This window comes from Leptinotarsa decemlineata, unplaced genomic scaffold (assembly GCF_025532065.1).
Source record: "Leptinotarsa decemlineata unplaced genomic scaffold, Ldec_3_MD MMD2_tig00000090_RagTag_RagTag, whole genome shotgun sequence".
Classification (NCBI taxonomy): domain Eukaryota; kingdom Metazoa; phylum Arthropoda; class Insecta; order Coleoptera; family Chrysomelidae; genus Leptinotarsa; species Leptinotarsa decemlineata.
This window is the reverse complement of record NW_027412541.1, coordinates 489,504-501,946: the sequence shown is the minus strand read 5'-3', so window position 1 is coordinate 501,946 and position 12,443 is coordinate 489,504. Positions and strand designations below refer to the sequence as shown.

General features: G+C 35.2%; 1 protein-coding gene and 1 long non-coding RNA gene across 3 annotated transcripts in view; one reads left to right on the top strand and one right to left on the bottom strand.

Annotated features, from left to right (window-relative positions):
- LOC111514355 (uncharacterized) overlaps positions 1-12,443 on the top strand; it is a 114,066-nt gene that overhangs the window by 47,428 nt on the left and 54,195 nt on the right. Inside the window, exon 4 of one of the 2 annotated variants that reach the window (XR_012464777.1) lies at positions 11,916-12,113. The exons of the other annotated variant lie outside the window; for it this stretch is intronic. The gene's annotated coding sequence lies outside the window, so the exon portion shown is untranslated. Of the gene's footprint in view, positions 1-11,915; positions 12,114-12,443 lie in introns of those variants that run through there. 2 annotated transcript variants of the gene reach the window in all.
- Positions 1-12,443, bottom strand: part of LOC141481165 (uncharacterized) — a 179,316-nt gene that overhangs the window by 149,096 nt on the left and 17,777 nt on the right. The window lies entirely within an intron of this gene.

Sequence of the window (12,443 nt, the reverse complement as noted above, 5' to 3'; positions counted from 1 at the left end):
TTCAATGTAGACTTACTCCGGTGCAGGTGTCGTCAATTCGATTATCAATAAGCTCCCGTTCGAATTACATCTACCTGGTTATCAGTTTTGCGGACCAGACACCAAATTGAAAAAGAGATTGGAACGCGGTGACACCGGTGTAAATCCTTTGGACGAATATTGTAAAGATCACGATATCGCGTACTCTCAAAGCGACTCATTAGAAGACCGTCATAAAGCAGATCAAGTGTTGGAAAATAGAGCTTGGGAACGCGTTAAATCGAAAGACGCTAGATTTGGTGAAAAAGCTGCAGCTTGGCTCGTAACTACAACAATGAAAGCGAAACGTAAGCTCGGCATGGGGTTGTCCTTTCGACGTAATATGCTTCAAAAAATTACTAAAAATTGGAAGCCACATCCTACCAATATTAAGAAATCTAGTGCTTCGGCTTTGCGAGCTGCTAAAATGGCATTGAGTCAAGCTGGAGGACGTAAAAACATACGGATACCTAGGATAATACCATTCGAAGCAAAATCTGGAGGAATTCTTCCCCTTATCCCTATATTCGCTGCCCTTTCAGCTTTGGGTTCGTTGGCAGGTGGAGCAGGCGCTATCGCAAAAACCGTAATAGATGCTAAAAATGCCAAAAAGAAACTTGAAGAAGATCAACGTCACAATAAAGCTATGGAACATTTAGGTTCCGGTTTGTACCTACGCAAAACACCTCGAGGATTTGGTCTGTTCCTAAAGAAACAACAGCAACGCAAATGGCGAGGTCTTGAAAAAGCAAAAAAACTCCTACTGAAGCTACCCCATAGAGCATTATACGATTCGGAAATTCAAAAATGTGCCCGTCAAATGAGAATTCCACATTTTCGTGGAGTCTTTATGCGCGACACGTTGCCAATTCGTGGTCCTCGACTGCGAGAATGTGCTGTATTGAACTTCGATTCTCGATTGAATGAAGGCACTCATTGGGTAGCTTACATTGAAAACGGCAATGCTGTACAGTATTTTGATAGTTTCGGTAATCTCAAACCTCCAATGGAATTGGTCAAATATTTTGGAGGGGGTATAACGATTACATATAACAATGATCAATATCAAAATTTTGACCAGAGTAATTGCGGACATCTGTGCCTACAGTTTCTGCTCCATAATGTCTGCAAAAATGGTTGGAGATAAATCTTTGCGAGATTTAACCGATGCTGAATTGAAAACTTTATCAATCGACTATTTGATTGAGAATGCTAAACCTTGGGAATTATTGGATGTTTGGCATAGATTACCAAAGGACTACCAACATGGATTCGCTTTGCAGATTCGTTTACCATGTTTCATCCATTACCGACATGAGGTGCCACCACCTACATCAGCTGCGTCATCGCTACAAAAAGCAATGTATTATGGTCCTGTGAGTTTGCAAATAGAATGTTATTATTGTAGAAATAAATGATTTTTATGCAAAATGTTGTTGTTGTTGTTTCAATCATTATTTAAGGAGATGTCATACTGACATTATATCAGTCATGTCTATGATATTAACGCTAACGAGTCGTTCTTCGACGCTCTCCATCGATTTCAATCCACCCATTCGATTAGATTCTGATTCTGAATATACTTTGGCTTTGCTCAGTTTCCATTCGTACAACAGTATACCCAACATTGAAGAAGGTACGAAATTCTACTACTATGAAAACGCTGACAAAACTTAACAGAAAAGCATCGATATACTTGTTGGATCTTACGAAATTGGTGACATTGAAGAATTAATAAACAAATACATCACGTCTAAAACGTTCAAGGAAAACCCTGAAGATTTTTTCTATTGACAATTGACGAAATACCTAATCACCCCATTTACCTACCTATTGCACATAGAGACGAAATGAACAATATCACGCTGCGAGTGCTCGACCAACATTCTAGGCTCATTGATTTCCGAAACGAAGAAAAAATAATTCGTTTGGAATTGAAGCGGAAGTATGGTGCTGACTATCTATAAAAATAATACACCTCCATACCCCAAGTCAGTCTTCACCAAGATTTTCACTAGTCGACAACTATTGACAACGGAAAATAAATTGTTTCTGGAATCTCTTGGTTATCATGTTGTCCAATCAAGTGTTCAACATTTTCCGAAAACCGCAAATCGATGAGTCCATACAAAAGATAGAATGGCGGACCTACTCTCCATATGTCAAATCTTTTCGCAACAACGATGTTATTGAAATTAACATCAATCAATCTGATACCTACGATGCTTTGTACGATAGTCTGCTGTTCATTAGTGAAAAGTTGAGAAGACTAAAGGGGACGGTAAGGTGTCATTCGTTAACAATGCTGGTGCTTTCATGTTTCAATCTGCTAGTTATGAGCAGAGTGGTAAGGAATTGAAAGCAGTTTGTGAACTTGGAATTTTTAGTACTGTTAGAGGCTTTCTCATCTACACCGACGAAGATATCAAACACTTGGCCACCTCCGGTTGGACTTTTCCCAACAATACAGGCGTCATCAACACAACTCATCTAACATTCAACATGCTCATACCCATCAAGCATTTTTTGAATATCTTCAACGATTATCAGTGTGTTTCCTACGGTAAACATACCATTCGATTAGTACGAGCTGGAGATGATAGCAACTGTTTCAAAATAGAAGAGACTCCTGCTGCACTAACACCGAAAACGGAAGTTAAATTGGAAATTGAAAATATCGAACTGAAAGTTAAACGACTCTTTCCGCATGATCAAATTAAATTGCAACTTTTGAAAGCTATCCAAGCAGACACTCCTATTCTCATACCGTACAGAAAATGGGAACTTCATATGCTGCCAGCTCTCAGACAAGGTGCAAAAAATGAAATATGGGCCGTCAAGACTTCTTCGTTCCTCGAAAGCCCTCGCTATGTAATTGTATGTTTCCAAAAAAATCGTGACTACACTAAAGTCAACAATGATCCAACAATATTCAATCATTTGAATATTACCAATATAACGCTCACTCTTAACGGTGAGAATTACCCCAAGGAAAATATGCATTTGAATTTTGCAAAGGGGGATTTTTCGCAAGCTTATTTCAACTACTCACAATTTGGTCTCAGCTACAAAATAACCAATCAACATAATCCTCTTCTCACTTCCACCGTCTTCACGGACAAAGCTCTCTTTGTCATCGATTGTTCCAGAAGGGATGAAAGCATCAAAAGTTCCAGTGTTGATGTAAAACTTGAAATCGAAGCATCCGAGGGATTTCCTCAAAATACTAGAGCCTATTGCATAATTGTGCACGACACTGTCATAGAACACCTCCCACTCAGCGAAATTATTAAAAAATGGAACTGAACATGTGAATTTGCTTCAGTATCAATCGAAGAGTCAACATGAGAGTAGCTGTTGTAGATATTCAAGGCTTCACCGTCGAGCAAAAATTCCATCCTAAAGAAATAGCCATTAGGATTGGAATTCAGTGTAGTAACTTTTTACTGCTGCCAAACACACCATTTTCCTGTTTGAGTTAAGAAGATCGCCGTACCGCCTGTTACATGGAGCGAAACATTCACGGATTGAGGTATTCCTCTGGCTTTGTGGAATATAATCAATTGGAAGCTATCCTCATGGAGAATCTACAAGGTGTCGATGTCATTTATGTGCGAGGACATCAAAAATATGACTTTCTAACTGAAAAATTTCACGAGTTGAATATACCGACACGCGTTGTAAATTTGGAGGGCTATGACAATACAACATGGATGGTTCCCACATTCGACAACAACGAAGGTGTCTCACCCTGTATGCATCACATTCGCAAGCGAACCAACTAGAATTGCAGTCTCCGAAACGTAGATATTTTATATAAATGGCTTTGTGATATATTACCAAAATAAAAATGTATAATAAATTTCCAAATCATTTCTTCTTTTTTATCCCGGAAGTGAAAACCGGAAGTGGTCGTTTTTTGATGGATTCAAAACCTTCTCACCCTAAGGAATCCAAAAATACCATATGTTTCAGTATACAATGATTTTTTTCATTTTCTTTGTCAATAAATTCTGCGTTTGGATCAAGCTTCTGCAATTGGAATAAACTTATAGTTGTTCATAACCCAACATTTTTTAATTACAAGTTTTTTCAGTGATTTTTGTTGGATTTGCAATTCTTCCTATGTTATTTCACATTAGGCGTTGGATATTATATTCATTACGCCATATTTGTTTTTTCTCTGTCGATGAATTCTCTATTTCTTATCCTTTCATTTGACGTGCTGTATGAGACGATCCGATCATTATTAGTGAATATACAACTCAGTGCCCTTCTGACAGTTGCGCTATTATTCTTTGTAATAACTCATTCATTATCACACACACCACCACCTATCACGCTGACTACGTCACTTTCAAGCTTTTAATGTTTTATCATTATTATTATTATTATTCGACCCTCATTCTCCAGTTCAATTTCATCTAGCACAATCAATCGATCGATATTTGATTTCTCCATTCTGATTGGCTAACCGACACTACTCTGTAACAGAAGTTAGGTTGGGTGTTCCACAAGGTTCCGTTCAAGAGTCTGAAAATTCGCAAAATGAATCTTCATATGACAAAGCATGGACGTTAGTCATTTCCTGATGATGCTAACTTGGTTAGCGAAACGCATTAAATGATAAATGACTTTCATATTGAAACACAAAAAACTGTTACGAAAATAACGATTAAACGATAACGAATAAACGCACGGAAAACGGTCGAAAGCGCACGAAAAACGATCGAAAACGCACGAAAAACGATCGTAAACGCACGAAAAACGATCGAAAACGCACGGAAAACCACTTATTTTGAAATGTCATTGTCGAATACTTGGCTCCCCCATTGCCCTCACGTTGAGTCCACAACGCTTAACCTCTCGACACTTTTGGATCTACTCTTTCTCCTGATGATGCTAACTTGGTTAACAAAGATACGAGACTTCCGACATGTTGGAATGCTAGACTTCTGTTGAACCGACATGTTTTTTTCTTAAATGATGTATTTTGAAACGCCCCTGTATACACATTAATATCATATTTCAAATCGACATGTTTTTTTCCTTAAATGATATATTTTGACGCACCCTGTACACTTCGACGTCATATTCGTTTTTTAATGGTGTATTTTGAGATACCTTATACACATTGAGAGATCGCACGTTGAAAACTTACAGCCTCGTGGAACTGTTATGTTCTTTCTTGAATGATGTATTTTGACGCACCCTGTACACTTCGACGCCATTTTTGTTTTCAATGATGTATTTTGAGATACCTTGTAACACTGAGGGATCACACTTTGAAACGATACAGCCTCATTAATCTGTAATGTTTTTTCTTAAATCTGATTCATTATTATTAATATATCACTTTCGCGCTTCCAATTTTCGTCGAGTAGTTCACGATCAATTCCAAAACCGGCAACGCTACATTGCCCCATAAACAATGATTTATTGTACAACTGGCAACGCCGAACCTGCCATGCTGGCATGTATTGACTTTTGACAGATGCAGTCTTATGAGTCTAGTGTTTACAGTGTCCTTCTTCAACCAATAGATAGTTCAGCTAGTGACTCATAGATGACTCTGTGTGTTCTATAACTTTGGTGTTTATATATACTTTTGTATCGATGAATCGAGCGCCTTTTTTTGTGCGGTTACTGATAACAGGACATGAAATAATTCTGTACGATAAATTATTCAAATGAATCTCTCAATATACGCAAAGCCACGTAAATTTGTGCATCGATTACGTCACACGCGCCTCTCGCTCTTACACACACACATGCACCTCTTTACATGAAATATTAATTATTTCCCAAATCTGAGTATATTTTCCTATCTTCAATATGATAATGACGATTACAATCTACGGAAAAATATCTCTTACAGTAATTATTGTACCGCACAATTTGTTTTGATGTTAGATGGCTATAAATACCCAACATTCGCAGTTAACTTCAATATCTTACGATGGTGTAGAGGCTAAGGACAATGTCTACGGCGCGGACGACCCAGGTTCGAATCTCATAACTATAAACTTTTTTTAATCAAAATCACGTGACTGAAGGGGGCCGAGGGAGCTGATAGGTTAGGTGGAGTACCAAGGGGGCCGATAGGTTAGGTGAAGTACCAAGGGGGCCGAGGGGCGGAGTTCCACGTTTAAATCGCTACTATACTCGTTCCATCCTGCGTCGATGACGTCACACGTTTCCCCCACTCCCAAGTGGGCCAGAATATACGTTGTTCATCTTCCAATAAATAGTTCAGCTAGTGACTCATAGGTGGCGCTGGGATTAGTGTTTACAGCGTCCTTCTTCAACCAATAGATAGTTCAGCTAGTGACTCATAGGTGGCGCCAGTGTGGTGTACTCGCGACGATACATCTGGGTCACATGACAATTTGGAGCGCTCTGATTGGACTCTGCCGTACGCGTGACCTTGAAAGGAACCAAAAACGCCAGAATGGACCTTAGCCGTTTTCCCATGTTAATCTTCATAAGAAAACTTTTAGAACTCTTGCAGCCTATTTACTAACAAATATTAAAACTATAATGAATTTGAATACTAAATTGAAAGATGAAACTGATACCATCAAAAAGTCAAATGAGATTTATAACATTCCTTGTAACAACTGTAACTTGGATTATATTGGAACAACATCTAGAACTCTTAATGATAGAATATCTTTACATAAAAGTGATATAAAGCTTAATAAAAAATCATGCGTATTAGCACAACATTCTATAGAAACAGGACATAAACCAAATTACTCTAATATCAAAGTTTTACATACAGAAAAAAATATTTCTAAACGCCTTTTTCTTGAAATGGTTGAAATTAATAAGTCTTCAGTTTGTATGAATAAGAGAACTGACATTGATAATCTCAGCAATATATACAGTCACTTACTGGAACTACATCGAAAACATGATAATAATGAAAATTGTATCAATCAATAACTCTTTCTCAAAGTCAAAGATTATGAAATCATCATACCCATTGGAAGATGACATTCATGTGAAGGTATGACATTTGTCAAAACCAAAAAATCTTATACATATTCAACCTGTTTATATGTTCAATTCATTGTTTTTAACTCATTTTTAAAGTAAGTATGAATTGTAATGTTTTTTGATGGCAAAAAAACCAACAACTCAAAGAATTATAGGCCCTGAAGAAGCTTCCCATTAGAAGCGAAAGCTTGGCAAAGTAGAACAGAGATTTGATTTTTGATTTTTTGACTGAGAGACCCCGTTAATCCATTTTGCTATACATTTCTCCAGTCGCTAAGATTATATATATATATATATATATATATATATATATATATATATATATATATATATATATATATATATATATATATATATATATATATATATATATATATATATATATATATATATATATATATATATATATATATATATATATACCGGGTGTCCCACATTTTATGTGACAGGCAATATCTGATTTGTTGAAGGAGATACACAAAAATGTTTCATACAAAAGTTTTAGGAGTTCATGAGAGCTATATTTTGATAGAATTTTTAAATATACAGGGTGTTTGGTGTAGGTGCTACAGACCAAAATTCCATTTTTTAAAATAGAACGCCCTGTATATCATTAAATATTCAGATGCTACGTTAAATTCTGATATCATTTCATGTTTGGTTTTTGAAATTCGGTTACGGCGTTGTTGAGTTATTGCTTAAAATGTAAAGTCTTGAGAACGACTATTATTTTAAAAAATATCTCATACAATTATTCTCTCTGCATCAGATCACATGAAAATTAGTCAAAATTTTGGGTGTTCGAAGTAATGGTTTCAATTTTGAGTTGTGGAATTCAGTCAGGAATCATTTTGAATATGAAACAATTGCGAAATTGAAAGAGGTGTATTCGAAAACAAATCTTTAATTAATAACAATGTAAATAATATAACTTGATAAATCATTTCATAAGAATGGTAGGTACCTAGAAATAAGTCATAAAAATTGTTCAAAGTGATGCCCATTAGATATTATACAGGCTTCGAAACGTCGAATCACTTCTCTCGTACAAGTCGCTCTTATAATATCAGGCGTAATATCACTGCACGCTAGTCGAATTTCCATTTTCAGATCATCCACATTCAAAGGGGGAGTAGTGAAAACAATATCTTTCAAATAACCCCATAGGAACAAATCAAGCGGTGATAAATCTGGGGAACGAGCCGGCCACCGAATTGGACCCTTATTACCAATCCATCTATTTGGGTACGTTCTATCCAGATATTCAGTAACAACCTGTGAATTGTGAGGAGGAGCACCATCTTGTTGCCACCAAATTCCTTGTCGTTCTGCTATGAGAATATCTCCCATCAACTGGATCAAATCATTTTCTAGAAAATGTAAATATCGCAATCCATTGAGATTTTCATTGAAAAAGTAAGGTCCTATGATGCGGCCATTGAACAATCCACACCATACATTAATACCCCAAGTAGTTTGAAAATTACTTTCGCGGACCCAGTGGGGATTTTCTTGAGACCAATAGTGACTGTTATGTCGATTCACAACTCCATTATTGTGGAATCGCGATTCATCGCTCCACAAAATTTGACTGAATATGTTAGGACTTTCATGTAATATTACCTGAATACAAACAATGAATTCAAGTCGTCGTTCAAAGTCCGTGGGTTTCAAACCTTGTACCAACTGAATTTTGAATGGGTGGTATTTATTTTCTTTCAGAATTCTCTGTACATTAGATTTACTCACACCGACTTCTTCTGCAAGAGTACGGATAGAAACATGTGGATGAATAATAATATAAGCCAACACATTGATCTCTAAATCTTCAGTTCTAACAGATCTCGTATGATGATGATGCTTTATAGTAGAAGGAAATGACCCAGTTCGCAAGTTTTCTACAACTCTCGAAAAAGTCATTCGTGACGGAATGGGTCTGTCTGGAAAACGTTCTTGCTTGACGGCAGTTTTTCTGACATTCCCCAAAAATTATTAACACATCAATGCAATCACTTGGACTAAACGCGAAAGGCATACTGGAGTTTTCGCACAAAGAACACAGTTACTGTTTTGCAAAGAATCACTGAATCTAACTGACAAGTAGATACAAATCAACATTTGTTACTATGGCATCAACAAGCATAAGCTACTTGATGAAATTGTGCAATATAAAGCAATTCGCCCTCAAGTTAGTCACATTCTCAAGAATTTCAATATTATATTCAACTGATATCGATATCGTATCGTAGAGGTGAGAATAATGGTTTGTATTCAGTAGTAGTCTAGTTCAATTTAATAAAAGATATAGACTGGATTCGTGTACGAGTAAATAAGTTTTTTTGAAACTTTATATTTAAGGAAAAGTGCAATAACTCAACAACGCCGTAACCGAATTTCAAAAACCAAACATGAAATGATATCAGAATTTAACGTAGCATCTGAATATTTAATGACATACAGGGCGTTCTATTTTAAAAAATGTAATTTTGGTCTGTAGCACCTACACCAAACACCCTGTATATTTAAAAATTATATCAAAATATAGCTCAACTTTTGTATGAAATATTTTTGTGTATCTCCTCCAACAAACCAGATATTGCCTGTCACATAAAATGTGGGACACCCGGTATATATATATAAATATATATATATATATATATATATATATATATATATATATATATATATATATATATATATATATATATATATATATATATATATATATATATATATATATATATATATATATATGAAAATCTCAATGGATTGCGATATTTACATTTTCTAGAAAATGATTTGATCCAGTTGATGGAAGATATTCCCATAGCAAAACGACAAGGAATTTGGTGGCAACAAGATGGTGCTCCTCCTCACAATTCACAGGTTGTTACTGAATATCTGGATAGAACGTACCCAAATAGATGGATTGGTAATAAGGGTCCAATTCGGTGGCCGGCTCGTTCCCCAGATTTATCACCGCTTGATTTGTTCCTATGGGGTTATTTAAAAGATATTGTTTTCACTACTCCCCCTTTGAATGTGGATGATCTGAAAATGGAAATTCGACTAGCAGTGATATTACGCCTGATATTATAAGAGCGACTTGTACGAGAGAAGTGATTCGACGTTTCGAAGCCTGTATAATATCTAATTTGCATCACTTCGAACAATTTTTATGACTTATTTTTAGGTACCTACCATTCTTATGAAAAGTGCAATAACTCAACAATGCCGTAACCGAATTTCAAAAACCAAACATGAAATGATATCAGAATTTAACGTAGCATCTGAATATTTAATGACATACAGGGCGTTCTATTTTAAAAAATGTAATTTTGGTCTGTAGCACCTACACCAAACACCCTGTATATTTAAAAATTATATCAAAATATAGCTCAACTTTTGTATGAAACATTTTTGTGTATCTCCTTCAACAAACCAGATATTGCCTGTCACATAAAATGTGGGACAACCGGTATATATAAATATATATATATATATATATATATATATATATATATATATATATATATATATATATATATATATATATATATATATATATATATATATATATATATATATATATATATATATATATATATATATATATATATATATATATATATATACAGGGCTCGATTTGAGACGGAACGCGGCGGAACGGCGTTCCGGGACCCCTATCCTTCAAAAAATAATAATAATAAAATAATAATCTGTACCAAAAAGCCACAGAAACCAAAACTAAATTTTTGGTTGGTGAGTTAATTACCAAATTCATTATGAACATCAAATTCTTAAAATATATGATTTACTATAGTTTACCTCGCAATCAATAATAAAACATTCAAATTCAAATGTATCACGAAGCTATCTCGAAGTGCCTACAGTTTTTAAAATGCGCCAGAAGCCTCCTAATCTTTCCTCCTCCACATGCGTCCTCCCCTCCGTCAGTGGCATATAGACTCGCAACAATGCAACAATGACTTGCCAGATTGTTGGAATAACTCGCAAAAAACAGAATTTTGCAAAGGTATGACTGACTGTTTATTAAAAATGGAATGTTAGGATGTAGGACTTGTAAGGAAGTTGGGATCTTATCTGTAAAGAAAAAAACAGGCATGAAAATTTCAAAAGAATGGGCAAATGGTGAGATAGACAGTTATGGAGACACAAAAGAGAAAAAACAAACTTCATTAAGGAAAAAAAATCATGACCACAAAGAGAGTGCTGGCCATAAAGCAGCAGATAAAATTTTATCCGAAGCTAAAGACGGAGCATTGGAGAAAAATATCTTGAAACAGCGTTCCCAGGAAAAAGAAGTGACTGAAAAAATAAGGTTGTTAAAGAAAATCAATCCTTTAATGATTTTGAAACAGAAATAGATTTGCAAGAACTTAACGGGATTAACATGGGTCGCATTTTACATTCTGACAAAGCTTGTGCTAACATTTCTTTGCACATCAGTAAGGAAATGAAGAAAAAATTTGTAAGTGAAATTATTGAGAATGAGACAAAAATTGGTCTGATAATTGATGAATCCACTTCCTTAAGTAATAAGTAAAGTTTGATTGTATACGTCCGGTGTTCTTTGAAAAAAACTGGTATGTGTGGCTCTACTAACGTATTTCTGGATCTGGTAGAACTTGATGGCGTTACCGCTGAACAAGTATTTGACTCTTTAATGAACTGCCTTCATTCAAATGGGTTATCTGAGCAGTTTTTAAGCGATGACTTGACAAGCTTAACTTGTGATGGTGCTGCTACCATGCTCGGAAAACACAAAGGAATTGGGGCATTATTTTGTCGAAAATTCCCTTCTATTATTGTCTGGCACTGTGCAAACCACAGACATGAGCTGTCAGTTTCAGACGTTATTAAATCTGTTTCAGGAGTAAGCAGATTCGAATCCTTCATTGATAAACTCTATGTTGTCTATCACGCCTCACCAAAGATCAGTAGGGAACTGCGGAACTGTGCGAATCTATTATAGGCAGAAATTTTAAAAATTGGAAGAGTTTTGAGCACCCGTTGGGTCGCATCTAGTTTCAGATCTGTCTCAGTTGTATGGGAGTCCTACGATATATATATATATATATATATATATATATATATATATATATATATATATATATATATATATATATATATATATATATATATATAATATATAATATAATAGAAAAACAAATATTCCTGTCATTAGAATGTTTTTTAAACACTACAAAGTAGTGCATTGTACGACTAAAACTTTGATTACCGAAAAATGATAAAATAAAAATTACGTTGAAAAAGTTATGTTTTTTTTTTCTTTTTCAGGAACATTTTTTGTTTTTTTGCTTCATAGATAAAGCGTTTATGATGATGTTTCTCGTCAAGTTGTAGACATAAAATCGACTAAACGCAGAACTATGGAGTGT